The 27,711-nt window shown below is 45.1% G+C and overlaps 1 protein-coding gene and 1 long non-coding RNA gene across 2 annotated transcripts in view; both read right to left on the bottom strand.

Annotated features, from left to right (window-relative positions):
- The window catches only part of LSAMP (limbic system associated membrane protein), a 1,203,385-nt gene that overhangs the window by 1,152,109 nt on the left and 23,565 nt on the right, over positions 1–27,711 (bottom strand). The window lies entirely within an intron of this gene.
- On the bottom strand, positions 225–19,423 carry LOC137151867 (uncharacterized). The gene is made up of 3 exons (XR_010919384.1): positions 18,665–19,423; positions 892–986; positions 225–361 (listed from the first exon to the last, which is right to left on the bottom strand). It is a non-coding gene; the product is annotated as an uncharacterized lncRNA (long non-coding RNA).

Genomic DNA, 27,711 nt, shown 5'->3' with positions numbered 1-27,711 from the left:
CCTAAACCGTCCTTGCTGCAATTTAAGCCATTGCTTCTTGTCCTATCCTCAGAGGTTGAAGAGAAGAATTTTTCTCCCTCCTCCTGGAATAAGCAGCATCTATCCTGGCCCCTCTATTTACATCAGTTGGGGAAAAAGAAAAAGTGCCAGATGAGTGGACCAATGGGGTTATAGCAAAGATACCAAAGAAAGGCGCTCTGAGTGATTGTAATAACTGACGTGGTATCACACTTTTATCTGTGCCAAGTAAGTATAGTGTAAGATCATAGTCCAGCGTATAGCAGAGGCAGTTGGTAGTGTTCTCCAAAAAAAGCAAGCCGGTTTTCAGAAAGGGCATGGATGCACAGATCAGATCTTTACTCTACGAAATAGAACAGAACAATGCTTAGAATGGCAACGACAACTTTACATCAATTTTATAGACTCTGAGAAGGCTTTCGACAGCATTCACAGGATCAGCCCATGGTGTATTCTGCGGGCCTAGGGAATCCCTCGTCATATAATTAACATCATTAAAAAGCTTCTATTCCAACTTTACATGTAGTGTGGGTCACAGTGAGCTCAGTTTTGAAGTCAAAACAGGAGTACGGCAGGGGTGTGTTAGGTTTTCAATCCTCTTTAACATTCCCATTGATTGGGTAATGTGGTGTACAATAGAAGATATTCCAAGAGGTGTTAGATGGACACCCTTCTCATCCCTTGAAATCTTGCTCTCTTATCACATATCCATCACCATATAGAAGAGAAGTCAACCTGACTCAACAAATTCAGCCAGCAAATTGGACTGAAAGTCAACCGCAATAAGACAGATATCATGACTTTTAATAATGCCTCACCATTACCAGTAAAACAGAGGATTATGTTCTCACTAATGTAGAAATGTTCACATACCTGGGCAGTACCATCAGCCAGGATGGTGGAACAAGTCAGGACATTCGGAATAAAATCAATAAAGTGAGGAACACCTTTAGGAGCTTAAATACATCCTGGAAATAATCAAAATATAAACATCAAAACTAAACTTAAGATTGATCAGAGTTGTGTACTTTCAACACTACTTTATAGTGCAGGATTCTGGGGAATGGCAAAGTATGACATGTCCAAGCTGTCCTCATTTCATACAACCAGCCTCAGAAAAATTCTCTGTATTTTTTTTTAAATAAAGCATCATCAGCATGGAAGCATGTCTAAAATTTTACATTGTTTTGTTCTTCAGTGAAGTTATGTAACAAAAAAATTTCTACACTTGTAAGTTGCACTTGCAAAATAAAAAGATTGCACTACTGTACAGTACTTGTATGAGGTAAATTGAAAACTACTATTTCTCATCTTTTTTACAGTGCAAATTTTTGTAATAAAAATATAAAGTGAGCACTGTACACTTTGTATTCTGTGTTGTAATTGAAATAAATATTTGAAAATGTAGAAAAACATCCAAAAATATTTATAATAAATTTAAAATAAAATTGCGATTAATTTTTTTTAATCGAGTTCATTTGTTTTGAGTTAATCGCTTGAGTTAACGGCGATTAATTGAAAGCCCTAAATTTTAATCCCTTCCTCCAAAGCATTTGCAACCCCTCCCAGCTTGGGATCATCCACAAAGTTTATATGTGCACTTTCTACGCCATTATCAATATCTTCATCAATGATTTCGAACCTTCATGCAAGCAGGTGCAACTCTGCTGCTGACACTAGGATTTGAACCTTCTTACCCCAGGGCTGAGTTTGGCCCAGGAAGTTGCTGGGATAAGATGTCTGGTTCTAAGTGCAACAGGTTCCTGCAAACAGTGCTGACAGCGTTCCCGCCCCTGGGTTCTGGCCAACCCAGAACGGTCGCAGTGAAGGTCACAAGCAATGTTCCCTAAGTGTCCCCCACCCACCACTGCCAGTTGGCCCATGAAAGGATGATTTAGGGGGTAATTCTTCATCTGATCCCTTCCCTGAGCCACCCCAGTTGGCGTCAAGGTCAACGCTAAAAACAGATTCAATAGCTTAAGGAAAATGTCACTGGCATGGTCAAAGGGCTGGTGAGGAATCAAAGCAGCTCTATGATTCCCCGTCCCCAAAGATTAAACAGCTCCCCCCATAGGTTTTTCATGGCTGTTAAAAAGCCCCTGTTTATGGTCTGCAGGAGTTCCCTTCCCCACCCTGCACTCTCCAGGAATGGCTAGTCCAACTACGAACACCACCCCCTTTCCCAAGAGCTGGCCATACCCCTGGCTCGCCCATCGCCTGTGCTGTGCACAACACCAGCCCTGTCTGCTCTCCAACACATGCAATTTCCCTAGAAGCCAAGTTTCTCATCTCTACATCTTATTTAGAAGCAGCCAGGCCACTGTAGCTGTGTGAATGTATCAGAACATATATCATCCAGTGTTCTGAGCCAATTTAATCTCTTTGTCTGCCATTTTCTCAAATGTTTTTGTTAATTAGACAAAAACTCTCTCCCTCAAATTCTGCTTACTCCGTTTGAAAGCCAAGCTGTGTTGCTTAGTCAACGCTAGTCATCTAAACCACATGGTACTGCTACCATTGCCTGATTGGATGAGCATAATCCTTAGAATCAGGTTGCTGGTGCTTACTCACGTTTAGGACTTCAAAATTTGCTTTCCACAAAGAGTTTCTAACATTCACTTACACGAACAGTTTTGCCAGGAAACTGGAGCGTCTCAATAGACCCAGGAAGGAGACACGGCAGGGCTGGGAGAGCGGGCAAAGTGAATTCATTCTACCATTCAGACGCTTTGCAGCGGAAAAGTGTTTGCGATATTCGCCAATTGCCATTGAGTAGGGTGCGAGTGTGCCTTCCCCTGTGTACTGGACAGAAAGCCATAAGTAAGCAAAGGGGGAGCCCAGGAGACGTGTGTGGAGTGGGGTATCGGAGATTGTGGGTGTGAGCAGAAGGCACGAGGAGGAGAAAAAGAGTGAATGTAGGAGCGAGGCAAGCTGGGAGCAATGGACATACAGCTATAGGAGTGAGAAAAACACGTGTGTGTGTGTGTGTGTGTGTGTGTGTGTGTGTGTGTGTGTGTGTGAGAGAGAGAGAGAGAGAGATTTGAGACTTACAATTATCCTTTATTCGGTCTCGTGGTCACAACAACAGTAGCCTTGGCTCCTCACCCTCCACTCCGTACTAACTTGCTTTTCAGAGACTGCATCCTGGCAGCTTGGAAACCCTGCCAACAGCTCGCTACTGAAGGAAAAATGTGAGCCCCGTCCGTGCCCCTTTTAATTAGCTCCGAGAACTGGCAAAGACAAACCGACATGGAGGAGACAAAGTAAAGAAAAAAATCTGGTTTAAGACACGATGCTGAGCTCGCTGTCGAATTCTGAGCAGGACCACAGGGTGGGGGCAGGGGCGTCACAGCAAGGAGCAATGGGCCTTGGTTGTTCTCCTGGAAGCCTCAGTGTGCAATTCCTCCAACGTGCCCTGGTTTTATATAGGGGGCAAACCCTTGCAGGCTAGCGGGTTCAGACTGAGACTTGAGCTGAGGAGCAGGCACGGCCAACTTCCTCTCGCTCGCTCTTTTTCACAGCAGGGTCTTCTTATCGGATATGATAAGCAGCACTCCTGGGCGAGGCTGGCAGGCGGCCAGCTCACATACCCAGAGTGTGGCCGGGCTGCTGTGTGAGCACACTTTAATAACAGTCTGATTTTTATCTGAACATTTTATTAATCCAGGCTCAGCTGTTTGCCAAAAAAGCCAATGCATTGAATACGCCCACGTGTTTTCTCTCCATCTTCCAGTCCCAAAGCCCCTCAGGCTCTACTTCACACCCAGAGGGGCTGTCTCTGTGCAGTCCCACCCACCCCCAAGTCCCCTCTGCCTCAGAGCAGCAGGGACTGTCTCTGTACCTTTTCCTGCCCACCCCAGAGCCCCCTCTGCCCCACACTGGGACAGGCTGTCTCTCTACTAGAGACAATCTTTTGAACAGGTTCCTTTCACTGTAGCATTGCCCTCCTGCTAACATACTTCTTGTTTTTGCTACAGAGGGCACATGGAAAGCTCTGGTGGCTGCAAACTTGTCCTGAAAAAACAAACTCCCGTCTGCCTCTGTTACCCCAATGGGCCGATCACCACACCGTACACACAGGGACCGCAGCCCTTCCACGGAGATGCTGAGACCTCATTTGGCTCCCTTTGCTGCCAACCACCAACCTGCCTGGTAGGGTGTGATGGGCTGGCTGGGATGCTGAGCCCAGCAGGGGAAGGCGGCTGTTCTGGGGCATCCCTGCCTGATGTTGATTTCTGTGCCCGGCCATTGGACTGAGTGCTGATCAACATGGATCCCCTGACGTTCTGTGGCTGTGTCCCTATTTTTGTTCCTCTAACAGGATTTCCCTTTTTTGCTGCGCTGCTTCAGGGGAGAGACCCTCCCTCCCTGATAACGTGCGGCGTGCTCTGGCCCCAGACCGGGCAAAGCACTTCATGTGATGAATTTGAAGCGCAAGAATAGCTCTGTTCACATCAGTGACCCTGTTCACATGCTGGCAGTTCAGCACAGAAGGGCTTTGCTGGATCTGGGCCAGAGTGCTCAGCATCTGATACCTTCAAGTACAATGCTACGTCCGCCAAGCTCCTGCCAAAGGTTGCTCTCTACTCCTAGCCCAGCTTCGGGCTGGTCCAGAGTCACTTTAAGTTCAGGCCCATTCCCTTTTAAGCTCTTCCCATGAATCAGCTCAACCATCGGGATTTCCACCCTGGAAGCCAGATATCTCCCCCCATCCTTTTGGGTTGGTGTTTTGCACTGCAGAACATCCCAGGAGTTCAGAAAGAAACACCACGTGACTGGGAATTTAAGCATTTATCTCCTCAGGCCAGAAGAGAGAAACCCGGGGGATACCCCAACGGTTTCTCCTCAACCATCCAGTGGCCTTACACATCACTTCCTGCCTGGCTGTGTTGGCAGAAAGGACTGACGTACAACTGATACAGAGATCCCGTGACAAGCTATTGAGGCAGCCTGTAAGCTCTTTCTTCTCTGCTTATTTATCCGGGTCTTGGTTAGGCACAAATGTGTGTTGAAATCAAGAACACAAAATCAGAGAGGAAGGATGGTCTTGTGGCTAAGGCACTGGCTGGCAACTGAAGGGCCAGTTAATCAATTCCCAGCTCTGCCACAGACTTCCTGTGACATCTTGGGTGAGTAACATGATCTCTGTACCTCCGTTCCCTATTGTACATTTGACGAGAATGGGGCTTACTTTCTCTTCCCTCGTTTTTGAGCTCCTCAAGGCTGTGACTGACTTACTATATGTCAGAACAATGCCGAGAATTAATGGGGCCCTAATCTCAGCTGGATCCTGTAGCAGAGGCTCCAATATCGATCATAGCAATGAGAATTAAAACCAGAATAAACCAAATTATCTAAAGAGTGAGCAAAACCGCTAAGGGTAGAACAGAAGTGCGGCCAAACTATCTGAACACTGGCCGGGGAACTAGATGCTTCTGAGCATTATTCCTGCCTATGACACTGCGGTGGCTCTGTAGAAACCGGTTCGCCTCCCCACGCCGTTTCCCCAGCTGTAAAATTGGGCAAGCTGCTTGCATGCTAGTCAAGCGATTTATTAAACAAGTTATTTTGCCTCAAATGATTTATTTAGGAATACACTTTTTGCATTACTCAACCACACCTACAAGTAGGGGGGAAGGACCCAATTTACCTATCTCCAAAGGGCTCCAAGGTTCAGCTGCTGCTGTTTGTCTCCCAAATGCTATGAAGATGAAACAGGCTAAGTATTACCATGAATGGGATGAAGTTTAGCTTGACTTTTGTTATGAATATGATTAGTTGTATTGCCTAGAGGCCAGGGCCCCACTGTGCTAGGCGCTGTATAAACACAGAAGAGAAAAAGTACTGGTCACTGCCATGAAGAGCCTGCAGCCTTCACAGTCAGCAGACCTTCCCCCGACAGTGATTGTTTTACGTTTAAAAAGGGATTGCACACTTATGTCATGACTATCCAGAGCTATCCTAGTGAATGAGAACAAAGAGGAGGTGAGATGTTAAATTTCATGTTTCAGGTATTAAGCCAATCTCTACTTATTAAGAACTCAGAGACCTAATTTTGGGGAGAAGTTATCCCAAATCTGCCTTAATGCAAAGTTCTTCCCTTCCTCTTCCAAAGCATCAATTTACTGTGATCCCTTTGTAACTCTTTGCAGTCAGCTTTGGACTTAATTATCTTGAGTAATTTTCTTTCGTTATTTACCTCTTTTTCCAGATCATTTATGAATCTGTTGAACAGCACTGGTCCCGTACAGATCCTTGGTAGACCCCCCTCTATTTACTTCTCTCCATTGTGAAAACTGACCATTTATTCCCACGCTTTGTTTCCTGTCTTTTAACCAGTTACTGATCCATGAGAGGACCTTCCCTCTTATCCTAGTGATTGCCTACTTTGTCTAAAGCTCCTTTGGTGAGGATACCTTGTCAAAGACTTTCTGAAAATCCAAGTACGCTATAACCACTAGATAACCCTTGTCCACATGGTTTTTGACCCCTTCAATGAATTCTAGTAGATTGGTGAGGCAGGATTTCCCTTTACAAAGCTGTGTTCTCTCTTTCCCAACACACTGTGTTCATCTAGGTGTCTGATAATTCTGTTCTTTACTATAGTTTCAACCAATTTGCCTCGTGCTGAAGGTATGGTTACCAGCCTTTAATTGCCAGGATTGCCTCTGAAGCCATTTAAAAAAAATAAAATTAAATTAAAAAAAAAAAATCACAAAGTACCAGAGGACTGACAGGTACCTAAAGTGATAGGTTACATACGAGAGTGAATAGATTTTCAATTTCATATTTGAATTCCTTCAGAACTCTTGGGTGGATGCCATCTGGTCCTGGTGACCTATTACTCTTCAATGTATTGATTTGCTCCAAAACCTCCTCTACTGACACCTCAGTCTGGGACAGTTCCTCAGGTTTGTCACCTAAAAAGGATGACTCAAGTGTGGGAATCTCCCGCACACCCTCTGCAGTGAAGACCAATGCAGAGAATTCACTTAGCTTCTGCACAAACAGCCTCATCTTGCTTGAGTGCTCCGTTAACAGCTCAAATCATCCAATGGCCCCACTGATTGTTTGGCAGGATTCCTGCTTCTGATGTACTTACAATTTTTGCTGTTAGCTTTTGTGTCTGGTGCTAGTTGCTCTTCAAATTCTTTTGGGGCCACTTTTATCATACTGATAATATCTTTGCTTTGAATTAGCTTGCTGCTGTAAATCAAGGAGGTACTGTCACAGATATTGCAACCCTACATAATATCTTTGGGGACCACGCTATTTGGTTCATGTATGACTGTGGGCCAGCATTTGTATGCAATGCCAGGAAGAGGGTTACCTCAGCTCCTACAGGAACTAAAAACCAGTGGGGGGGTTATTAAGATGAATCACTTCAGTCAAACACCTCCAGAGATGTACCACTCCCTGGGGTGGCTTGCACATACTGATTCACACTGGGTTTCGGAGAGACCAACAGACAAAGAAAGGGCTTTTGATATAAAAAAGCTGAGTTTAAACCGACTCAGGGCCTTCTTTCTGGTCCAACAAATGGACAGGACCTTCTCGCCAATGGGGGCTGGAAAGACTTTGGCCTACTGGGGCCCTATAAGGCTGAGGGCTGAGTGATTCATGGTATGTTTACATCTTTCTGTTGTTTTACGTGTGTTCTCTGGAATGCTTTTACCTCCACAACAAAGGTGCTGGCTTAGAAAGAGCTGTGCGGTAACTCATAACTGCTGGCAATGCACTGTTCATAGCCCTTGGAGAGAAAGAAAAAGCTCAGGCAAAGGCATTAGGCAGACTGGCTGGCTGGGGATATCACTGTGTGTGGCAGGGAGCTGTGCAGCCTTAAAACTCCCGGTCATGAGGAAACGGCACATGGGTCCCAGCCCAGAGACTGCTGGCAGCTGTAGACTTACCTGGGCACTCCTGGAGTGGACCACGGACCGGGTGGACACAGGTGCAGTAACTCCGTAACATTGACAAGTGCTAGAGAGAAGGGAGGGGTTCCAACCTGCTCACTAGCACGTTAGATATCACCGTGATGGGCACTAGAGAAACTAAGTGAGCGATAGCACTACTGTTCCAGGCATGCCGCTCAGTGCACTTGTGTGCTATTTGTACAGAGCAATACCATCCTAACGGTTTTCTAATCATTCCTCCGGATTAACGAAAACATGTTATATTATTGACGGATCTTTTGCAATATTTATAAAACACGGATAGGATTAAGGAGGAATAAATAAATATGTAGCGGTTGCCTAACGTAAATAATAAATATTCAGTCATCTATTTTTCGCGAGAAGGTTTAAATATACAGCATTTTCAATAAATCTTTAATAACTCAGCAAATATTTATTTATTTGCTTCTGAAATGTAAGGGAATTGCAAGCAGGCTCTGCAGACTCCACAAAGGGCAAGCAGATGGAACGTAGACCCTACAGCAAAGCAAACTTTTCCTTGCTGTTGATCTACTCCCAGGCCGGTACTAGACAGAGAAAGGTGGGGATGATCATCAGGAACAGGGCTGAGGTCTCCCAATTTGTCTCACAAATGACCTCACCACATATATACACCATTGCCCCCCACACTATGCACCACTTCCTCCCAACCTCCTACACCCACACATCGTACCCCACACAAACTCACACCTTCACATGTAGCAACCCACCTACATCCCCACAACGTGCACCACTCACACACTCATCCCCTCACTATCCTAGCACACACACTGCAGACAACATACAACCCCACACAGGACACCCACGCAATCTTTCGCCTTCAGTCATGACATCCCACCACACACAAGGAGCTCCAACGGTCTCAAATCCCCACGCCCTGGCCAAGTATTTAACTGTATTGAGTGTGGGCAAGTCTTTTACCAGCTGCCATTACAGAGTTGCACAACATGCTTTTGTTTCCACGCAGTCAAAAACTAAGCAACAAATAAACCCACCTGCCTGGTTATTCACTGCAAAACAAAACAAAAAACCCACAAAACAAAAACAACTTGTGCATCTACAGAGGGCATTTACCTGCCATTTGTCAAGATCCCTATGAAACACCCGCTTCCCCCAGCTCCGCTCTCTTTGTTCATCTTTAAGTAGCTGGGTACAGTTCTCAACCTTGGCTTCTCAGCTTGGGACTCTGGATTTCCCTGTCCTCGAATAGTGTTCACGTGTTGCTCCTTCCCATAGAAAAGGGAGTCAGGAAGCAGGTCCCTGGCTACTCGGTCCCAATTTTCATAGAACATTCCCAATTCCCATAGACTTGCAAGACATTAAGAGACCTTGATCCAGCAAGGTGCTCACCCCCTCTTTACTTCCAGCGAAGGCAGTGGTAGCTGAAAGCATTTAACCCCTTCAAGACAACCAAGCCATAGGCGTTTAAAATCCTAACTGGCAGCTGATGAGACCTCATTGCACTGTGAAAGCTCCATCGCACTCAGGACACCATGATGTTGCATCCATCCCTCCTGGCCCCAGATAACATCACAGTAGGAGACATGACTACGGCTCCTTCCCCACAACTGCTTCTTTGCAGCATCAAACATGTGCAGAGACCATGGCTTTTTCTAGTCACTTGGTATTATAGTAAGGAAAGCTTTTCAAAATTAAAATGCCTAAACCAGAAGTAACACATTTAGTTTAAATGGGATTGGATGGTCATTGCATGTTAAATAAATATTGATTGCAAAAAAGCAAAGTAGAGTCACCGAGTTCTAACAGCCAGGCAGTAAATAATGGTGTGTGCGTCTCTTATGTGGATTTGGAAACCTCAGCAAATATGCTTTTAATAATCAATTGATATTTAACATATAATAACTGTCTGATTAAGTCAAAGGAGATGAATCTAGCTGCAGTAGTTACTGCACATTGCAACTGGGCCATTGGATTAAAGAACATATTTATTGAGGTTGAAAATCTGACACAGATACATATCTCACCGCCGGAGTCCTTTACTGCAGCCTCTGGGGCTGTCATCTCATTGATCACCTAAGATAAGCAATGCTCAGCCTGGTCAATACTAGGATACCACCAAGAGAAAGCCAGAATGTTGGAGGAAGTGTAATTCAGCAAAGCACACTCTTCCCTGTCACTCAGTGTGGAACCCAATGCCCCAGTGTAATGTTGGGGGGACTGTGCCCCTGTCTATAAACCACAGTCTGGACCATATATGGTCACTGAAGATCTCATGGCACTTTTCACAGGAATATCGATCCTAGTGTCCAGGCAAACTTTATCATGGCTAGGCTATCAAATTCTGCTTCTCTGAACTATTCGCTGGTTCATCTGGATACAGCATTGTTCCTCATTTCCTGTCAGAGGGAAACTCCCCTCTGAAGTGGCCCTAATGAATACCACTCCAGTATTCTCTTTGCTGTTCACTCTCCTTTTCACAGCCCAAATACCCCCAAAGCAAATCCCCAGCTAGACTAACCCTCTAACTACTGAAAAAAAAAATGTGGATGATTGCAATTCACTTAATGTAATTTATGGTAACTGCAGTCTGCATCCAGCCTCAGGACCGGCAAAATTGTCAAGGTGGCTTAGAAGCATCTTTGTTCACCTGTTCCGTCACTGGGGCTGTGAAGAACATAACTCAGGGAAAGCTGAAGATCTAACTCAGGGTCTAATCTAAGGCTCTTGTCACTTGGGACATCATATACACCGCCCCACGAATAGCTGGGATAAGACCACCAGCTCATTTCACTCAAGTGCTAAGATAGCAAGTACCCAGTGTAGCATTTATTTCTTTAAAACAAAACCACACACAAATGCAGGTGTCCGATATATGTAATTGCCGTCCTTAAAGAGGAGGAGACGGCCCCTCAGATTGTATACATTATCATAGTTCCAATGAAGTCAATAGAGTGGTGATGTTTTACATCAGCTTACGATTTGCTCTAAGGTATTTAGTAAAGAAAACAACCACAATTACAGAGAAACAAAAACTTCCATCCACATAGCTTGAGTCACACCTTTTTAATCAGGGACCACAATCCTGTGTGAAACTCCGCAACACAAGGACATTCAGTGGTTAAAACATACTGCAAAGAACTATCAGAACCTCAAATGGTTAAGAGATTGAGGCCAGATAAGTATCTAAAAAGTTAGGAAGCTTATGTAAACTTCTAACCCTACGCGGGCTGGTGATCCTGCAGCCAAGGATTTCCCAGAGGGCTTCCAGTAATCCCTGTCTCTGGTCTCATTGGAAATACCCAGACAGAACTGCCTCCTTTGTCCCAAGCAGCACAGAGATGCACGAGAATCAACAAAAGCAAACGATGTTAGCCCAAGCTGTGGCTCGGTTCTTATTTTATCTGAACAGGTGGTTGGCTGACTCCATCCCTCGTTGGTTGCCATGACCCTTCCTGCCTGCAATACACAGCCCTGCAATAAGAGGGCTATCCCATGAAGCTGAAAAGGCTGGTAAGTTTCAAAACTAATGCAGAGGAGCATTCAGTGTGAGTCTGAAGTTCAAACTGCTACAGAGCGTCAAATATTGTGACGGGATTTTTAACAGAGATGGAAAATGTCATGCCTGTTAATAATATTCAGAGATCACAGTAATAATAATTAGACTTTGCACTCCTAGAGCACCTTCCATTCAGGAGTCTCTCTAAAGTACTTTGCAAAAGATGGTGAAGTATCACGACCCCCGTTTTACTGATGGGGAAGTGGAAACATGGAGAGGTCCAAAGGCGCACACTGAGTCATTGGCAGAGCTGGCTGGAATACCTAAGCATCCCAAATGCCAGTCCTGTGCTCTACCTATAGCACCTTGCTGCCTTCCCACCTGTGGACAAGCTAGGATAAGGCAGCAATCAAATCCCAGCTGTCATGAATCTGAGTGGAGTTTTAAAGAATTGCTCTGCTCTCACCCACAGCAGTGCATCCTTCAGCAGGTGTACTGTGGGATATTCTTCACTTTCCTCTAAAGCACCAGGGCCAAGATAAAGACAGGATGCAGGCCTAGAGGGACCAATGACTCTATACAGCAAGTTCCACATTCCTAAGATAAACAGGGCTGCCAGAAACATTAGAAACAGGGGCAATGCTAGCAGAAAGGGTTCACCGGAGGGGAGGGAATTAACTCAGGTAAGGAAGAGCTTTATGTAAATAGTCCCACTGAGATCAATGGAACTACTCAATGAGTAAGGGCTGCAAGGTCACATTTACAGCAAGTTCTCTCTGCCTGAGCCCTTCACTTTGCTGGGATGATTCAGCCTAACTCATCACCAACGATTAGATTAACATGGTACAGAAGGAGCATTGAGAGGGCTCCATGCCAGTCGCAGTGCTGGCTGGGGGGGGAACAAGCCAGCTCTCCAGTTTAAGGCACACGCATCAGCACGTACCTGGGAGAGGAACGGGAGAACATAAATCTCTAAGGAGGACTCATTCACCCAGAGACAATTAAATAGAGGTGTTGGCTTCCCCATCGTATAGCCTGAACGGGAGGAGACTTGGAACCATAAATAAGAGACAGCAAAAGAGCGGCTGGGAGCTGCACCGTTCCTCCCTCCTCCCCAAACACACACACTTATTTATGAAATGCGCTAGGAGCCTGGATATGGATCAGCTTTCCCTGCTCAATATTTATTACCATCTCACCTGCCTTGCTGAAATAGGAACTGCAGGCGCCTTTGATTAATGGATTGAAAAAGAATTGTATAGTTTCCCTGTCACCCTGTAAGCGCCTCTCTGTATCTTGTGTTCAGGGCCTATTTTAGAACATCATAGTCCTCAGTGAATCTCTGCAGATTGCTTGGTGCCTCCTACAAAAAGGACTGTGCTAAGAGACAGGGCTGGTTTTATCCTCTGGTTGCTGGTGGAGGTACACTGTAGTGCTAAGTCGGGGGGACTAGGCCCTCTCTATAGAAATAAAAGCACAGACCTAAAATGCTATCCAAAGGCAAGAGCAGAGGAGGGGGGGGGTTACAAAATTTGATCCTTTTTCTGCACCCAGGAAACTGGACTAAAGAAGTCATTGTGCCATAACTGGTCCCAGGGATTACAGGGGGAAGATGGATGGCCAGCCACTTCCCTGTCCCTGCTCCATATGCCACATGTCCCATGATCCAGTTCAGCAATCCACACAGCACCTCCTGTGAAGCACTTCAGAATCCAAACAGAGGCTCTGAAGAGGACAGGTTGGAATCAGCCAAATGTGGAGTTCACAAGAGGAACTGAAGAAGAAGAAAAGAGAACTGAAAATGGGGTCACATCATCACTAACCCCAAGTGTTTAATATTCATGAGTCTGTCCTCCCAAAAATCATGAGGTTAAAAAAAATCCCTCCATTTCTAAGGCAAAGGGGTTCTTTATTTGTCTTTTTACTTCCACCCTTTTAGGTTACGCTCATTTCACATGTTCATGGTCGGGGAGAAAAAGCTAGAAATTCCCTTTATTTTTTAGAAAGCAAGCCAAGATTCTCACCTGACTCTAGCAGCTAGGGCTTTAAGAAAACACCAGTCATCATGAGACTCACAATAAAGTTGTGAGAGTTAGCAGCCTTGGGGACGCCAGGGTTGCGCAAAACCGACAGACTTTTTTCCACCACAAAACATGCACTTTCATTCCAGGCTAATCCACAGTCCCAAAATTTCAATCTGCACAAAATTTGCACCCAAGGGCTCTTTTACTTATGTGCAAATCTACAGTGTGAAATCTTCCTGTGGCTCAGGAGGACAATCATAATCCCATCATTAGATGGGCAGGGGAGGAAATCTTTAGCAGTGTGGAGATGTGCCCAACCATCAAAACTCAGATCTAAATTGTCTCAAGCTTCAGGGATGTGTGGATCTAGAGTGGTTGGTTCAGGCCCGTCTCTAATACATAGAGGCCAAGGGTGCAGTTAAGTCCCCTTCTCTGGCCTTCAGTGCAGAGTTTATAAGGTTCACAGGAGTTGAATCAACTCTCCAGTACCAATTTTTTTTTAAGAGTCCATGAACACATACATCATATACTGCACTGCCTGCATGGCTGAAACTAGTACCCACAACCATCAGTCCAAAGAACAGAGCAATGAACTAAGGAAGTAGAGATGCTGCCAAGAATACAAGAGCAGATCCAATTTCATCTAGGAAGAGGGCAGTCTCTCACCTCCCTCCAACCTATTCGTTCCACACACTGAAGGTGAAACACAGAAGTTAATCATGAAAAAGCCCGCCACCAGTCGATCAGCCAGTCCATCTTCCCTTGACTGGATCAGGATTGTTCCCTGCAGGTGCCTGGAATCCATGAAGTTATTTAATCCCCCAGACAGTATTCTTTTATCTTCACAATTTGACTAATGATTTTTTGTTCTTGTGGAAATGAATGACAAATGACATGGGCACACAGAGGGCAGACACTGAAAGCGTCTCTCAACAGCTCTGTCAATGCACCTCACTCCTGCCCCATTGCACCTTCACTCTTCCAGTCTACAGACGTCCCCGAGGAGAGACTTCAAGCATGTAGTACAGCAGGGAACACCTTTGGGGATGCAAGCTAATACCACTCAACTCTTTCCACATGTGACCTTTAAGATTTGACCCCACCTGCTGCCCCCCCCTCCGGAAAAGGCTAATGCTCTAATCTACTGTGCCACCAAAACTCCAGCTAAGATTTCTTGCATACCATCCCCACCATGATTTTCACCTGCAATCCCAATAGCTTTCAAGGGAAGCCGTGGCTGCTCGGCACTTCTGATGCCAGTCAGGCCCTATTCCATTTGTCCCAATGGTGGAATGAACGACACCATACGCTATTATTGTTTTAAAGATCTACATGTTGATTGAACAATTGGCAGTGTCCCCCGGCAGGATAAAAAAAAAGGGCCTTCTGCCGTCCGACACCTTTCTCCATTCCCTGCTTCTCCCATTCTTTAGCATTCAGTGCGGGCCTTTGAGAGAATCTGGAGGAATTCATTTTCTTCACAGCCCCCTCCAAACAAAACTACCGCTGGTTTCTCCAAGTGGGATTCACAGGAGAAATATGAAAGCTAAAGACACACCATATAAATAAACATAGAATGGGAACACGAGAGGTGAACACAGAAGCCCAGTGCAGACTAGAGAGACAATACAGCATAACAAATAGTACCTTATGCTTTGCCTGTGGCATTTTCCAGCTACATCAATAATTATATAAAACGGTTGCTGATTTCTCAGCTGCTGATCGATACGGGCTTTGGTGCCGCCCCGCTCCCTGGCTGGTTGTTGACCAAGGTGCTCTTTGAAGGCTTCCACCCTGACCGCAGCTAGGATCGATTCCTGCATAATGCAATGCTTGCATGTGCTGTCAGGAGCCAAGGGCTAGCAAAATGGGGGGGGAGGGGTACATTAACCTGGGAACCTGGTATCCACTCGCCATGTGCACAGGATAGCCGGTGATGACTGCCAACAGTCAGTCACCGCTTCACCTGACCAGCGATAGAGTGAGGGTCAGGAGTCAGCAGGCTCTCATGCTGCAAACTCACACTGCTAGGGCCATTCTGCTGCAGTCTTTCACGGCATGGGCGTGTCCTGCCATTCTGCACCCCAGCACGGCATTAGGGGGCCCTGTGCTGCTGAAGACGCCAGTAGTCTTTATGACACGGACGCACCCCACCACCCAAGGGGCGGTGTTGCTCCTAGATTCCTGTTCTTCTGGAGAGCAGCATTGGAAGCCACGTTGCTGTAAAGAGCAGAGTTCTGCTCTCATTGCTTTCCTTCCCGCCCTGTCTTAAGTGCCCCATCGCCAGAAGTAGCACTAAAGAGGAAGAAAATAGGAAAGCAGATGAAGCAAACTGATTGAGGTCACATAAATAAAAATCGCTCCTGTTGGCTGGTGTTGGATCCCAGCAGAGAGCTGGCTTCTAGCATAGATTGCAAACTATTAATACCATTATTTAAATGCTAGCCAGAGAGAGGGGTAGCGAGAGCTGCGTCTGACCCACGCGACTCCCCACAAATGGCAATTACCTCTAAAAGCTTCCCAAGTCAAATCTAATTAAACAGAGAGACATTTGGAGGCTGAACGGATGGCTTTTCTTCCTGGAAACGGGGGCTGCTGCTGCGTTAGAATTGACCAAGAAAAACAGCCAGAAGCCACTTGTGGCGTCTCCTCCACGCAGTTGTGCAATGGGGGGTGTGGGGGGGGGACTGGCTCCCAGCGTGTTTTTTCTAATTAGATTGCAAGCTGTCTGTGGCTGGGCTGTGTTTGATTTGTTAGCCAACATCATTCCATCGCTGTATAAAATGTCAAGGAATAGAGCTGGGTCCAGTCCTTACTTCGAGCAGAACTCCCACAGCTGTCAAGAGGAGTTTCAACTGATTCAATGGTATTGGAGGACAAAAGGAGTTTCCATTACAAGAACAGCCTTCACAATACTGATGCCCCCGCCATCCCCAACCACCATAATAAAACAGCAATAAGTGATCCAGAAACAACTGAAACCACCACCAAATCAATCACTGCTAAAAACTCCAAACCAAAATCCCTACCTCCAAATAGAGTTTTGGCTCCAAAACTGGAGAGGTGACAAAGACTCCATGAAAGCCGCTGGGCGTTGCACTGTTGCTATTGATTATACATGGAAGATGCTCAGATACTATGCTTATGTGCTGCTGCCCAAACCACTAAGATAAGTAGGGGTATCATCTCCAGAGCCCATGCGGCACTGGTAACTTCTTGCAGCCAGAAACACCAGTTTGATACACACTTTTGTCACCTCTACCTGGGGCTGAACACAACCACAGTTATTATTTGTGTTACAGCACCTAGAGCCCCAACTGAGATGGGGGCCCCAGCGTGCTAGGGGCTGCACATCTATGTAGGAAGATACAGTTGTGACAGAATACACCCCTAGATTAATACAGTGGTGTTCAGCAAGTTACTAGTCTTCAAATGATACCTCACAAGACATATTTTGCACGTACATTCACACGCTGGTCGATAATATCGTGATGAAATGTATAGCACAAGATTATGTCAAGTTATGAATTCCCCCTGAATGATGTTGGTGGCACATGTTCAACACCCTCCAACACCCCCCCTCCCCACCCGATTAGGCTGAACTTGTCAAGCAGGTCCTAAATAGTAGTGTGGGTTTACCTCAGTTTACATGTAAATTGTAAACAGGATCCTCAGACAGCAAGAGGGGGAATACGGAGACAAGGAAAAATCCGCATTTCAGCAAAACAGGTGAGAAGAAACAGAACAGAACTTTTCACCACCAGACACCATGTCACCTTCTTTACTGTTTGAATAAACTTTAACTAGGGATATCCTCAGGAAAATGCATTTCAAAGGGTAACTGAAATATAAAAGTGAGGGGCAAAAACAACCTAAGTTGTCTCTCTCTAGCAATCTCTCTTTTCCACCTAAGACGACAAAGAAAACAACATACGGACTTTGGGAGCAGATCTTGACCCATAAATTTGGTCACCTCCTATTACTGGGAACCTGCGGTAAGGACCTCACCTTAAAACACTTTCTAAACATAACAAACTAGACTTGGTTCATCTTTATTTTTCTTGTAACCATTCCTGACATTAATACCTCATTTCTTGTACTCACTTAAAAATCTCCTTGTAGGTAAATAAACTTGTTTTGTTCTCTAATTAAAATGAATCCCATGTTGTGAATTGTTTGGGGAATTCCATTTAAGGTAGCAGACTTGTATGTTGTTCCTCTTAGAAGGGCACCAGACCTAATATATAGACTGTCCAGGAGAAGGGCTAGACAGTGCAGAACACATGTTTTGGGGGGGAAATCCAGGACTCGGAGTATGATGGGGTCACCCTGCAACTGGTAACCAAGGCAGCTGGAAGCCAGAATGTGTGGCTGGTGTGTTGCTGACAGGCTGCTGGGGTCAGAGCTGCTGGACCAGGGCTGTGGCTACACACAGACACTCAGGGTATGACCTGCATGCTGTTTGTGTGGAGCCCAGGTTGGGAATAACAGCAGCAAAGCACCGTGAGGCACCCCAGGTGGCAGAGGTGACACAGCCCCTCACCGGTTTGAATTGCACCCCAGCTAGTCAGAACAGTCCTGCTGCAAACAGCTCAGACTTATCGACAAAGGGTACAAAGGGAGAGGCAGTAGATGAAGTGACTTGCTTAGGGTCACACAGTAGGTCAGTGACAGAGGCAGGATTAGGACGCAGCTGTCCTGATTCCCCATCCAGTGCCCTATCCACTACACCACACTGCCTCTCAGAATGACTCAACCATGCACCGGCACAAGTAATAAGTGACAAAGGCACATCACATCTGTGCTTTGACAGTACATTGCCACCCCCTCTGCTTCAGAATAGAATTCAAAGTCCTCATCTCACTTCATGAGGCCCTTGAAAAATCAGAACCCAGGAATCTTAGATGCCACCTCACCTTTCCCAGCCTCTGAGGCGAACTAGTTATCGATCCTGCTGGGAAGGGTCAGGTCTGCAATCCTGATGATGTGGAAAGGGGATGTGGGGATAGCTGGGAAGGGAGAATACTCCCAGCAAAGAACGTTGCATGAATGTTTTCGCCCATTAAAATGAATGAGCGCTGATGCCCAGCAGTAGAATTTTCCTCACACAAATGACCCCAGAAAGAGGATTTAAAAGTTTGCCTGGGCCAAGGCTTGACCACACATAGAATTTTATCTTTCCTACATATTTATATGTAAAAGGGAGGACTCACCACTGGCACTCCCTTGTCGCTGGAGTAGCATAGCAGCTCTTTCTTCTCTAGCACCCCCTGGCAATAGTAGTTCTGGTCCTGTGGTGTCCTTTCTTCCCAGGCCTTGGCCCTCCGGCCTGGTCACATTTTAGTTCCACTCCTTCCAGGGTAACAGAAACTTCAACAGAAAAATCCAGTGTCTTTGTATCTGGTCCTTGGCCCCAACACTTGACCTCACGATGTTTACCTGCTTTTCTCAAGGCTTTAAGTCGTTCTCAGCCCCTTACAACAGCCACCTTCCCCAGTGGCTGGCTGGGGAACCCAGACTGTCCCCCCACTGTGTTCCAGTCCAGGGACGCTATCATCACCTTGCTGCTGCTGCTGCCACCCTGGGTTTCTTCCTGCTTTCTGGCCTTTTCTCCAGCCCCTTGCTAGGCTCTGTGTAACGATCAGCTCTTCCCACAGCTTCCCCCCAGAAGTCTGCTTCCTTCCCTTATGTCGGGGTCAGTCACAGGAGCTTGCTGCAATCCTGGGTCTTCCAGGTATCATCTCTTTTCACCCCCTTTTGGTCTGCCTATTGCCCTCAGGTCTCTCCACTCTCTACCACCAAGAGAGTAACTGCAGAGTTCTTCCCCCTCTCCATGTAGCCCTTCAACCTTCACTCCCAATACCACTTCTGCTTTATCATCACTTCTGTTTAGGCTGCCCTACTTCCTGCTCTAGGCCCAAACCCAGTCTGGCCCCACTCTTATTCCTACCTCAAGACCCTCTGGTGCTGGCTTGAGGCCTCTATCTGCCTTTACCTCAAGAGAGAAAATTGCCACCTAATCTTCCAGCTGGGCTTCATCTTTAATTAGGCCTGGTCCACTCTCCAGGGGCAACCAAGTGTGTTAATTGGCTGCTCACATTAACCCTTTCACCACCTGTGGGGGACAGACACCCCATCACAGATCCCAATTAACACAGAATCTGAACACCACAAATACTTCATGTATTTATCCCCCGGAGGCAGGGAAGGGCTACTCTCCCTACTACAGATGGGGAACTGAGGCACAAAGGCCCAGCTCCTGAAAGGTATTTAGGCTCTTGACTACCAGAGATTTCAGTGGAAGCTAGGAGCTTAAATGCCTTTGTGGATCTGGGCCTAAGGATATGTCTACACTGCAACGGGAAGCATGCCTCCCAGCCTGAGCACACAGACAGTGTGGCCGTACTCTATGTGACTTGTACTATTTATAACCTGGGAAGTCTGTAGTAAAAGAGGAAATTAAACCCAGGACTGCTGAGTCCCAGCCTAGCGCCTAGCCCACTGGACTATCCCTTTGCTCTCCAAATTGCATCATTTTAACCCATGGCGTGTTTTTAAACTGGTTTACCAGGAGCAAAAGGGTGTGTGGACACTATTATTTCAGTTAAAGCCAGGCTTCAACTGGTTCAGCTCACACTGATTAGGAACTGATTTAATATAAACCAAAATAAGCCACTCTTAAATCAAAATCAGAGTGTACATATTACAGTTTGCTCTGGTTTAACTAAGCTGGTGAAAATGTGTGTGTGAACAGGGATTGAGTGCTTGGTGAATAGTAAAAGAAGTAGGTTATGATGACCCAGCTATACTGGTGGAATTGTTAGAAATGATCCGTTGCATCTCCCTGACATCTAAACAAGTCAATTTGGAAGACAAATTTCTCTCTTCGCTGCTGCTAGGGCAATCTCTCTTCATTGCGTGCTGAAGCTCAGTAAAGGCGGTTAGCCAGGGGCCTGGATCATTGAGGATCTGAGCACACCTTTCACAGCTAGGACCATTTAGTGTGCGTGTGCGTACATATATACTCACATGCATACACAATTTCTTTATGTTCTTGAGAATGTAACAAGAGAAAATGACATTTAAAATCTGCACCCAAGCAATCAGTATTATAACAGCCTATTTTTTCTTAGAATGATGCCGTAGGCAAGGCCTGTGAGACCCAGAAAGGGAAAAGTTTAATATATTTGGCATAGGGCTGCTTATCTGCTCCCTCTCCATACGCTTCACCTCTATGGAGAGAATCAAACTCTCAGTGGCTTCTTCACACCCCCTACAAGAGTTGTGCTCATCCACTCAGGGAACAGAAACAACAGCACGTGACTTATGTGACCAATCACAGCCAACCAACAAAGCTCAAATACCCAGTGAACGGGTTTTGATCTGTCCATAGAATTAGAACCATTCTCCTCATTCATGCAATAGGTCTGAGGAAATGGCCATCAGTTTTCAGGCATTACACACCACAGGCAATGAGGCTAAACCCATCAGCTCTGGTTTCCAAAGCTGCCTAACGGGACATGGACACCCAGTTTCCATTAAAATAAAGAGGAGCCCACTTCTCCCCTTCAAAAGCTGATTGAGTCGACGAAGGCTGCATAGCTCCAGACAGTTGTGCCAGGTTGGGAGAGGGCTTCCACTGTAGCAAGACACAGAAGAGTGATAAATCCCCTTGGGGAATCAGGTTCATGTGGAAGACAGATCCCATGGAAACTCAAAGGATTATGATTAGCTCCATTTGTGCCTTTAGCAAATGCTGAAAGGCTCAACGTGTGAGGTTTTCCTTCCCACTAATGGAAGGGGACACTCCCAGGCTTGTGAGTTGTAATTTGAGGTGGTTTCCTTGTATTGTGATTATGGGTTTATCGCCACAAAACACAGATTGCCAAAAGGCAATTAGCACCACTTGTCACAGTCATGGTGAATCTGTCATTACTGCTAGATAGCTCTATCTCTTCAATCACTCCCACCAGTGTGAAGCTGCAGACAAGCAAGACTACCTTGCAAATGGCTCCCCTGGCCTGGTGGGTAATCTAGACAAAGGAAGCCATGGTTAGACTGGCACATGAATGAGGAAAGAAGTAGTCAGCGGGCCTGAGCTGGATTCTTTTTCAAGCAAACCACTGGAACCTTAAAGCCCGGCCATCTTGTCCTTCTCTTTCCCCTCAGCTCCCTCTAGTGTTCTTAGGTACACACCGCAGCTCCTCACTCCCGCTCTAATCACTTACAGATACATTTTCAAAGGCACCTACCCAACTCCGGAGCCTAAGTCCTATTTTCAGAAGCATTGCCATAGCTATTCCAACATAACTCTTTAGTGTAGACACAGCCTATGCCAAGAGAAAGGGTTTTTCCATCAGTATGGGAACACCACTTTCCCAAGCAATGGTAGCTAGGTCAATGGAAGCATTCTTCTGTTGACAGAGCTGTGTTTACACTGAGGGTTAGGTTGGCATAGCCGTGTTGTTCAACCTAACTTAAGTGTAGACCAAGCCTTAGGCCTGGTTTACACTTAAAATTTAGCTTGACACAGCTACATTGGTCAGGGGTGTGAAAAATCCACACCCTGAATGCTGCAATTATGCTGACCTAACCCCCAGTGTAGGTAAAGCTGTGTTGATGGAAGGGTACTTCTGTTGACCTAGATACTATCTCTTGGGGAGGTGGTGTTCCTACACCGACTGGAACACCCCCTCTATTGGCGTATGCTACATCTACACTATGGAGTTATGCTGGCATAGCTATGGCAACACAACTATGCTGCTATACTCCCCCTAGTGTAGATATGGCCTAAGTCACTTTTGAAAATGGGACTGAGGGTTTTAAGGAACTGTCTACACGTGAAAGTTACTCTAGTTTAAATTAGTCTAGTTAAACTGGACTAACTTTACTATGTAAACTCTTTATAATTATTTTTAAACAGGTTATAGCAATTTAGCTTGCATATAAGCCAGGTTTAAAGTGATGAGTGTCCACATACAAAGTTGAACTGGTTTAACTACACTGGTATAAAAATAATACCTTTAATTATATCGGTACCACTTTGTTACCCACAGTCCTTATACCTTTAGAATTCCTCCTGTCCTGCAAGAAAGGAGTGTCTTTTCTAAGAAAGAACTAAATGTTATTCAATCTGCAGAACAGGATCTTCCATAAAGGGCAAGTGGAATTTTAAAGGGCCAGGATTGTAGCATGAGGAACAACATACTCTGAATACAATCTCCATGTGAACGCTTTTCTTCCCATCCTGTAAACAAACACACACACACACAAGCTTAAGGGCCAGGTTCTAACGTGCTGGTATTGCAGTTACTTTAGATGACTACCTGGAACTTATTAGGACATGCTGTGTTTCAAGACTGGGGTAAAAATAACCTAAAGAACACGACCACCAGTGCTTTTATTGCTGGAGAATGAATGGCAGGATTTGGGCTCATGTTTGTTCAAAAGGCAATAAAATGGTTCTTATTTAAAAGTCAACATTTACCAAAGTGGTGGTATCCTATTTACAGCAGTTATATTCTCTTCTACATGCTATATAGGGATATATTAATGTATTGCTATATAGTAGTTCCTGGTAAACACTGACTTCTTAATACAGGCTACTATGCTGCTCAAGATATTGGCATCCAAGGATGGAGTGCATCAAAAGGTCAGAGCAAGACAAAAGGAAGCTTAATACTTTGGAGAAAATTGCATGAGCATGTGCACTGCAAATGGTTTTGATCTGTCAAGTTCTGAAGTACCCAGGGCAGTAAGGGCCAGCTCCTCAGAAGTATTTAGGTTTCTAACTTTCACTAATGTCAATGAAAATTAGGAGCCTAAACAAGTTTGAGGATCTGGGCCTCAATGCTGAAATCATCAACATGTGACAACTTTGTTGAGCACAATTTATCAGAGTATAGTGGCCTTTCCTAAAAGCAAAATAGCAGACCAACGGTGTTGTGCATAGTCTTCAATCAGATGATCTTCTTTCTTGGTATTGAAGGCTTGGTGCAAAACCATATGGCTAGCCATTCAGTGAGAGTGTCAATGGAGTCAGCAATTAGAGGATGCACCAAATAATAAATGTCCACATTGTATACGTTGGGCAGAGATGGCACTGAACTAAAATCCCAGACCCAACCACCCTTCAGCTGTGGGAAGTTTGAATCCACATCTGAAATTTAGGGCTTGAGTCCATGGCTAATGCAGATCAATGATGAAGTCACAATACATTTTCTGGACATGTATTTGAGTGACTGATGCTGCAGGTATTTAGGGTAGTTGTAGCCATGTCGGTCCCGGGATATTAGAGAGACAAGGCGGGTGAGGTCATATCTTTTATTGGACCAATTTCTTTTTGTGAAAGAGACATGCTTTCGAGCCACAAAGAGCTCTTCTTCAGGTCATGCAGCAGGTGACGTTTCTTCAGCTACTGGTGGCATCCAAACAATGCATCGCCTCTTTTAGCTGAGGTTTTACCATTGAGCCGTGACAATGCATCTGTTAGCGTTCAAGGAAACAAGGTTTGTTTGTTTTTTGAGGGAAAAAGAAATACAGAAATACATGCACAGCGAACTAGCTAGCAAACAGGGGGGAGCTAGCGAACAGGGACAGTTAACAGGGGAGTTTTGCGAGGGAGTTCTCCAGATGAAGGAGGAGAAACTATGTGACCCTTGGCGTGAGTTTGTTGTCTGTAGAGTGTGTTTGTGGTATGCTTTCTGCTTGATGAAGTATATTGTGTGGTCTGTTTGTTTGGGAGACCATGTGCTGATCCTAGAAGCCTGTAAGGCTGAGAGCTTCTTAATGAGGCTTTGATCCCTGATCCCTTTAGCACCCATCAACCCTTAATCTTTCTTAACGGGGAGGGGGGGCGGTTAACAGGGAGAACCAGGGTTTAAAAAGTCAGCTCCTAGACAACCACAGAAGCTAGCAAACATGGGGAAGCTAATTGAGGAGTTTTGCAAGGGAATTTAGAGAGGGTGTGGGAGAACAGGGAGGTAGATACACTTCATGAAATGAAACTAAAGACAATAACACCCTCCTCCTCGGATAAAAAATAAACACCAATAAAAGAAAGAACTGCAGGAGTAAAAAGAGAACACAGGCAGAAGTCCAGCAACAGAGTGGGGGCTCTCCAGTTAATTACACTGAATGCAACATGTATGATTACCAGCTCTGTGGGTGAGTGGGTGGGATATGTGTGCATTCGGTGCAAGGAGCGCCTGGCCCTCAGAGACCGCATACGAGCTTTGGAGATCAGGGTTCCTGAACTGGAGGAGCTAAGGGTGACAGAGAGGTATGTAGATGAGACTTTCTGGGACACCGTAGAACGGTCCCACACACCCCGTCTGGCAGCCTCTGTACTGTTGAGGAGGAAGAAAGTCTCAGGGAAGGAGAACATCACACTGGAGTGGAAGGAAATGATCCCCTCGTTGGGACCCACCTTCCAGATGATGTCATGGTGTCCTCTGCACTGAGGCTACTTCTTCGGGGAAGAGAACTCCAGTTATTAGGAAAAGACAGGTAATAGCAATGGGGGACTTGATCATTAGAAACATAGATAGCTGGGTTTGTGGTGACCGGGAGAACCGCATGGTGACTTGCCTGCCGGCTGTGAAGGTCACGTCTCTCTCAAGACATCTAGACAGACTTATGTGCAGTGCTGGGGAGGAGCCAATGGTCATGGTACATGTAGGTACCAATGACATAGGGAAGGATAGGTAAGAGATTGAAGTCCAGGACCTCCACAGTAGCATTCTCTGAAATGTTTCCAGTTCCACGTGCTGGGTCAGTTAAGACAGGCAGAACTTCAGGGTCTCAATGTGTGGATGAGATGATGGTGTAGGGTGGAGGAGTTTAGATTTATTAGGAACTGGGGAAGCTTTTGGGGAAAAGGTTGAGCCTATACAGGATGGGCTCCACCTAAACTAGAATGGAACTGGATTGCTGGCACGTAAAATTAAAAAGGTCGCAGAGCAGTTTTTAAACTAAGGGCTGGGGGAAAGCCGACAAGTGCGGAGGAGCACGTGATTCAGACAGAGATATTCCTTAGGGGAGGATCTGTTAATGGAGATTCTCTATATCTTAGTAAGAAAGGATGGAAGATGATAAAGTATGGGTAGGATCTGATGAGAAACAGTCAAATGAAAAAGAGTCCCATTCAATTATATCACATAATAGCAGATAGCTAAAAAGTGACCTTTTTTAAAATGCATTTATACAAATGCTAGAAGTCTAAATACTAAGATGGATGAACTTGAGTGCCTTGTATTAAATGAGGATATTGATATAATAAGCATCACAGAAACAGGGTGGAATGTGGATAATCAATGGGACACAGTAATACCAAGGTACAAAATATATCGGAAGGACAGAATAGGTCGTGCTGGTGGGGGAGTGGCATTATATGTGAAAGAAAGCATAGAGTCAAATGAAATAAACATTTTCAATTAACCAAATCGTGCCATAGAAGCTCTATGGGTAGTAATTCCATGCTTGAATAATAAGAATATAGCAGTAGAGATATACTACTGACCACCTCACCAGGATGGTGATAGTTACTGTGAAACACTCAGGGAGATAAAAGAGGCTATAAATTTTTTTTAAAACCACTAATAATTGGGGATTTAAACTATCCCCATATTGACTGGATACATATCACCTCAAGATGGGATGCAGAGATAAAGTTTCTTGACACCTTAAATGGCTGCTTCTTGGAGCAGCTAGTCCTGAAACCCACAAGAGGAGAGGCAATTCTTGATTTAAACCTAAGTGGAGCACAGAATCTGGTCCAAGAGGTGAATATAGCTGAACTGCTTGGTAATAGTGACCATAACATAACATCCCATTGGGGAGAGAGGAACACCAAAACAGCCCACCATGGTAGCATTTAATTTCAGAAAGGGGAACTACCCCAAAATAATGAAGTTAGTTAATCAGAAATTAAAAAGTACAGTGCCAAAAGTGAAATCCCTGCAAGCTGCATGGAAACTTTTTAAAGACCCCATAACAGAGGCACAATGTAAATGTATACTCCCAATTAAAAAAAACATAGTAAGAGGACCCAAAAAGTGCCACTGTGGCTAAACAACGAAGTAAAAGAAGCAGTTAAAGGCAAAAAGGCATCCTTTAAAAAGTTGAAGTGAAATCCTATTGAGGAAAATAGAAAGGAGAAAAAACTCTGGCAAGTGAAGCGTAAATATATATTTAGGAAGGCCAAAAAAGAATTTGAAGAATAACCAGCCAAAGACTCAATAAGTAACAGCAAAAAAATGTAAGTTTATCTGAAGCAGGAAGTCTGCCAAACAACCAGTGGGGACACTGGACCATTGAAACGCTAAAGGACAACTCAAGGAAGATAAGGTTATTGCAGAAAACTAAATTAATACTTTGCATCGGTCTTCACGGCTGAGGACATGAGGGAGATTCTCAAACCTGAGCCATTCTTTCTAGGTGACAAATCTGAGGAACTGTCCCACACTGAGATGTCGTTAGAGGAGGCTTTAGAACAAACTGATAAACTAAACAGTAATAAGTCACCAGGACCAGATGGTATCCACCCAAGAGTTATGAAGGAACTCAAATGTGAAATTGCAGAACTACTAACTGTGGAATGTACCTATCATTTAAAGCAGCTTCAGTACTAGATGACTGGAGGATAGCTAATGTGACGCCATTTTTTTTAAAAGACTCCAGAGGTGATCCTAGAAACTACAGGCTGGTAAGCCTAACTTCAGTCACAGGCAAATTGGTTGAAACTATAGTACAGAACAGAATTATCAGACACTTAGATGAATATGATTTGTTGCGGACAAGTCAACATGTTTCTTGTAAAGGGAAAACATGCCTCATCAGTCTACTAGAATTCTTTGAGGGGGTCAACAGGCATATGGACAAGGGTGATCCCGTGGATATAGTGTACTTAGATTTTCAGAAAATCTTTGACAAATTCCCTCACCAAAGGCTCTTAAGCAAAGTAAGCTGTCATGGGATAAGAGGGACGGTCCTCTCGGGGATCAGTAACTAGCTAAAAGATAGGAAACAAAGAGTAGGAATAAATGGTCGGTTTTCAGAATGGAGAGAGGTAAATAGTGGCATCCCCCAGGGGTCTGTACTGGGAACACTACTGTTTAACGTATTCATAAATGATCTAGAAAAGGGTAAACGGTGAGGTAGCAAAATTTGCAGATGATACAAAACTACTCAAAATAGTTAAATACAAAGCAGACTGTGAAGAGTTACAAAAGGATCTCACAAAACTGGGTGACTGGGCAGA

Source organism: Emydura macquarii, unplaced genomic scaffold (assembly GCF_026122565.2).
Source record: "Emydura macquarii macquarii isolate MOO-44397 ecotype Brisbane River unplaced genomic scaffold, CSIRO-AGI_Emac_v2 contig_1119, whole genome shotgun sequence".
NCBI classification, from domain to species: Eukaryota; Metazoa; Chordata; order Testudines; family Chelidae; genus Emydura; species Emydura macquarii.
This window is presented reverse-complemented; position numbering and strand designations above follow the sequence as displayed.